Here is a 5,471-nt window from a genome sequence, read left to right on the forward strand (position 1 = left end):
TGCTGCATTCGATGAATTGGATGAGCAACCCCTCCAAGACAGCTAACAAGGCTCACAGCTGACACTGTTGAGCACGTGCTATGTGCCAGGCACTTTTTACAAACCAATGAAGTAAGCACTTTTGCCCTCTCCAATTAGAGACGAAGAACTGGGGTAGAGAGAGATGCAGGGATTTTCCCAAGGTCAAGGGCTACTTAGTCAAAGAGCTAGGATTTGGATGGAGGGGGTTCAAATCCAGTTCCCCAGTTAAAGAGTTGTCCAGGCCAGGCTGTAGACGGAAGGCTGAAGTCATGCTCTCGGCCCCAGGACCTGTCCATGTGTCTGTCACTAGGCATCATCATTTGTTCGTCGGCCCTCGGCCTCAAGACAAGTCCCAGCAAGTGGGGCTGTGTTTGAATCTCCATCCATGTGTTTGAACATCTCCCATCTGGTGACTCTGCTGATCATTTTTCAGTCCCTCTGCAGGACGTAGGGCCTCGGGTCTTACTTCAGTGAACCAGTCAGGGTGACGGTGGCCCCTGACGGAGGAAGAGCATTCTAGCAGAAAGAACCCTGGGTCTGGAGTCCCAGCTCCACCTGCTCTGAATCGTAGTCACAGCAAGCTTCATTTCTCTTGTATCAAATGCAACACAGGGTCCTTTCTCTATCTCTCAAAAGGGGCAGTGAATGGGGAAGGAGATTCAGAAAGCACCTTAAGGAAAAAAGGCAGCTTCCCTGTACCAGACCCCGTGCTAGGCATTGCAGAGACATTTCTGAGCCTCACAAAAATCCCTTAAGGTGGATGCTATTTTCCCAATTTTATAAGAAGCCAATGCTCCCATGATGCTAAGTGCCTTGCCCCTCAGGGGCCAGGCCTGTGACCCTGCACGGGCTCATGTCTGTCCCGGCTGGGACAAGAGCTGAGGGATCCAGGGAGGAAGCCTGAGTCCCTGGACCAGTGGCGAGTGAAGGGCAACCCTGACTGCTCATCAGGGCCGGTGGTCAGCAGTAAGAAGGAAAACCCTGACACTCTTCTCAACGAGACTGCCCAGGCCAGAGTGCAGGAGATGGGGAACTGGCAGAGTGAGGGCCTCCGAGATGAAGGGAGAAGGTCGGCAAGGCAGGACCAGACCTGTGCTGACCTTGGCTCCAAAAGACTGTGGCCTCCACCCTGGAGAAACCACTTCCCTCTCATCTTCTCCTGCTCAAGAAGCCCCGGAAGCTCCCAGCACTAGCTCCCAGGGAACCCAAACGCCTCGTGCTTCCAAAGGCTTCCATGATCTGCACCCTTCCCCACAGGTGCCAAACACAGCCTGGTTCTCCTCTCTGAGCACGAACGAGGAAAGCAGGCCCTATGACCACGTGCCCACACCTGGGCACCTGGCAGGGAGGATGGCCCAGACCCCTCCTAGGGACACAGATGCTCCAAGCCTTCGTCTTCTCCCCTCTGTTCACTGCTACATCCCTCCAGCGCCCAGATCGGGGCTTCGCACATAGTAGGTGCTTATCAAACACAAAAGAGAGAAGGGAATCCAGGAAATTGGATTTGTTTTCTTCCCTCTGTAGACTGGCAGCCATGAAGGGGAGAGACTTAGCCCACATCTTCCTGGATATGAGGATCCACAGACCCACGAAAGTGCAGACACACCGACCCACGAACCCACACATCTACCGGCTTGCAGACACTTTCACCCACAGTCCCACAGACCTAAAGGCTCGCAGACCCACACACTCACACATTCACAGAGATCCATGGATGTCGGAGAACAGGCCCACAGACCATACACTCCCAGCTCCCTGGGCGGTCTCTGGGCCCCCAGCAGAGCCACACGCCAGACTCCTGCAGGCAAGAAGGATTGAGGGCACTAGCCAAGAGTACCTCCTGGGAACTTGTGGGAAGAAAAGGCTCTGCAGAAAAGAACCAGAGGGTGGGGAGAGGTCAGAAAGGAGCAAGGGGAAGGGCAGACCAAAGGAAGCGGGAAGCCAGAAGAGGAGAGGGGATGGGGAAGAAGGGAGAAGAGCCATGCACCCCCTGTTGCCCCCACCCAGACTGGCAGCCTGTCTTTCCAGACATAGTTTTGAGCACACTGACTGGGCATCCGGTGAACAAGGCAGCCCAGGAGGAAATGGCACGAACCAAGGAGCCTCACGAGAGCCTGTTGTTACCTTGTGTGCCTTCAGAAGCTGCCAGGGACGGGAGCCCCTCGAGTGCTGGGGAGGGACAGAGCGGGGCCCAGAAGCAGACTTTCCCGAGGAGCCCTACTTGGGGCACAGGGTGAGGGGGCAGAGACGGCTGTGGAGAGGGACAGGGGGAGGTGAGTCGTAGGTGACTCCCCCGCCCCGCCCCCCGCTGCAGTTTCGGGATGTGGATCTGGGTCCAGGACCCCCGGGAGGCTGCGGTCACATGCCAGTCCCTGAAACTGCTTCCAGCTTGGCTTCAGGGCTCGCGAGGGGCAGGCTTGTCTGGAGCCAGCACCTGGGAGAGGAAGGGGAGGGAGGGGGTTCTGGCAGCTACCTCCGCCCTCACCTCCCCACCCAAGGTCAAGAGAAGTCAGGGCACAGAGAACTGCTGCGTGGTGCCCCCTGGTGGGCCTAGAAGATGCCCTCTTGGAAGCACCTGGAACAGAGGTGGAGGGAAAGGGAGCGGAGGACCTCCATCAAAGCAACCGGGAGAGACCTTCAGCCAGGCTGGCCGCCCCTCCCCCAAGCTGCCCCCCACAGAGCTCCAGAGGCAGCCTTGGGCAGCTCAGAGCTGGGAGCTGAGCTTCTGGGCTCCCTACCTTCAGCCAGGCAGGGAGCCCAGAGATCCTGGAGTGGTACCCAGGCCCCCCGGGGGTGGGGGTGTTGGGGGGCAGGGCAAGTTTGGCACCATCCAGCTTAGCACTCCCTCAGGATGTGGCTCTTCCCTTTTCCTCCCCCAGACTGCAGCCCCAGAATCGTCCCAGCTCAGCGCCACCTGCCCTGTCACCCCCTGGGTCCTCCCCGTCTGGGCTCAGCATGGATGGTGGAGGAGGGAAGGGGACAGGGAGGTCTCTAGATGCCCCAGCCCAGTCCCCATCCAAGGCCCAGGAGTCTGGAGCCTGAACAGAAAGTTTGTCCTGAAGGGTGGACAAGAGTTTTCAGGGCCAGTCCTGGGGGCTGAGGGGAGACACTGATCTGAGTGGTGGTCTGACAGAGTCGACAGGGCCTGAGCAGCAGGCAAGCAGCCTAGCTCCTCAGCCAGACCCTTTCCCACGGGCCCCGGCCCACGGACCCACAGCTCCATCTGCACAGCACCCTGGCCCGAGACAGGGCCAGAATCTGCTGGCTGAGTCCCCTAGGCAGCAAGAGACAGCAGGACAGACCGGCTCCCTGGTCAGACCATCCTGAGCACCCCAGCCCCTAGGATGCCGTCACACTGCGTGTCGACATGTCAGACCTGATCACACCCCACAGCAGATGCAAGCAAGCTTCCTCTCGCTCTCTCGCTCTCTCTCTCTCACGCACACACACACAAACACACGCGCGCACACACACATGCACACACCTGGCCCCAGACCACAGACTCCCAGGGCCAGAATACAGCTCCGAGGTGTCTCTAGAGGCCAACCTCATTCACAGCTCCAGAGCCCCCAGGACCCTGAAGGGAAAGAAAGACACAGGCAGAGCAGCTGGCTGACGCCTCAGCCTGGGCCCATCTAAGAGCCCCCTCCCACCAGGCATCATGCCCTCCCCCCCCACCAGAGGCCTGCCACCCCTGCCAAGGCCTCCTGTCCCCCCACATCCTACACACACACCACCCAGCACACAATTAAAACCCAGTCATCATAAACACTCATTATATAACCAGCCCCAACCTACTGAGGTTTCCTTTTACCCCCTAGAGTCCCAGCTCCGACCCCCGCCTGGCTTCCCACAGCCAGGCTCTGGGCACCCTTGGGGTGCTGACCAAGGAGGGGGCCGGCTCCCACCCCGGCCTCGAGGAAAGTTAAACGCTGCCTGGGATTCCCCCATTCAATCCCCCTGCGGCCGCCCTGCCTCCGCCAACACTCCCAGCTCAGCCCCCTGGACACGGGCACGAGCTCTGGTCCCGCCGGCCGCAGAGCCGCAAACACGGAGGGACAGCGGGATAGACGCACAGGCAGCCTGGGCGCTCCCCCCAACCCCCGGCCGGCAGCCTGACTTGTTGAATAAATTTCTGCAGCGCTGGCTCAGCCGGCTTCAGCATTGGCACGGAGAGAACTTTCGTGGCCTTGGAGAAGGGACCGGTCAAAGTTTCCCGTCCTTCTTCCCAAGGCACCTACCCACAAGGCTTGGGGTGGGGGGCCGACCTGATGGGCACGCGCAGGTGGGGGGACCGGCCCCCAGAAATAAATAAACGCCCCAATAAAGAACGCGACGCGCCAAGAAATTGGCATCGGAGCGGAGCCCTCCCTTGCTTCCAGTTCCCTCCCCCGCTCCACCCCCACCCCCACCTACCTTGGTATGGACTTGGCCGGGCCGCGGGGGGTGGGAGGGGGGGTCGTCCACGTTAGAACTACGGGGGCGACGCGTCCCCCGAAGCCGGAAATCGAGGGGGACCCGCAGCCCCGCCAGGCGCCCCCCGCCAATTCAGGATCAGCTGAGACCCTGGGGCGCTAGGGGCGGCGGGCGGTGGGCGGCGGGCACCGGGGCCCGGGCCATGGCGCGAGGAGGCGGCGGGCTGGCGGGAGTGTCGCGCGGCTCCGGCGGGCGGCGAGAAGCCGGCAGCGCGGACGAGCCGCGGACCGAGCCGGAGTTGGAGCGCGCGGCGGGCGGGCGGGAGCGCGGCGCTCCCGGGCCGGGGCCGGGGCCGGGGGCGGGGGCGCTGCGGGGACTGCGCGGCGGGGCAAGTGCCCGGAGAGGAGCCCGCTCGGGGGGCGGCCCGGGGCGGAGGCGCGGGGTTGGGGCCGCGTTCCTCGCCCGGCTCAGCTGGGCTCGCGCCTCCGGCCCCGGGCTCCAGGCGCGGGGTCTGCGCGCGGCGGGGGCTGCGGAGGAGCCCGAGCGCCTGGCGGTGCGGGGACGTGCGGCGGCGGCGAGACCGAGCCGCGCCGCGTGCGAGGCAAAGCCGTCCTTATACTGACACCAAATGTCTTCGGGGAAAGCTGCAGGCGCGGGACGCTGGAGGGGGGAGGCGTGGAGGCGACAGACAGACCGACGGCGGCGGCTGGTGAGCCCCCTCTTCTCCCGAGAGGACAGGAAGCCGCCCTAGCCTTGAGGCCACCTCCTCAACATTCAGGGTCGTGCCTGGGGGAGGGTCCTATCCCCTCCACAAGGGGGCTACGTCATGCATTAAAAAGGGAGGGACCCCATTACTGACCCGCTGCCTGGTTGGCCACATTACTGTCCGGATTCTAACCGAGATGCTGTGTGAAGGGCGGGGAGAGGGTCCTTGCTGCCCCGGTGAGGGGCTGCCTGTCTAAGACCACCAGCTTTTCCAAGGTGGAGCCCGGCTTAGAACTCAAATCCAAAGGTTCACTCCACAGCCCAGGCAG

The sequence above is a fragment of the Bubalus kerabau genome, chromosome 1 (assembly GCF_029407905.1).
Source record: "Bubalus kerabau isolate K-KA32 ecotype Philippines breed swamp buffalo chromosome 1, PCC_UOA_SB_1v2, whole genome shotgun sequence".
Taxonomy (NCBI): Eukaryota; Metazoa; Chordata; class Mammalia; order Artiodactyla; family Bovidae; genus Bubalus; species Bubalus kerabau.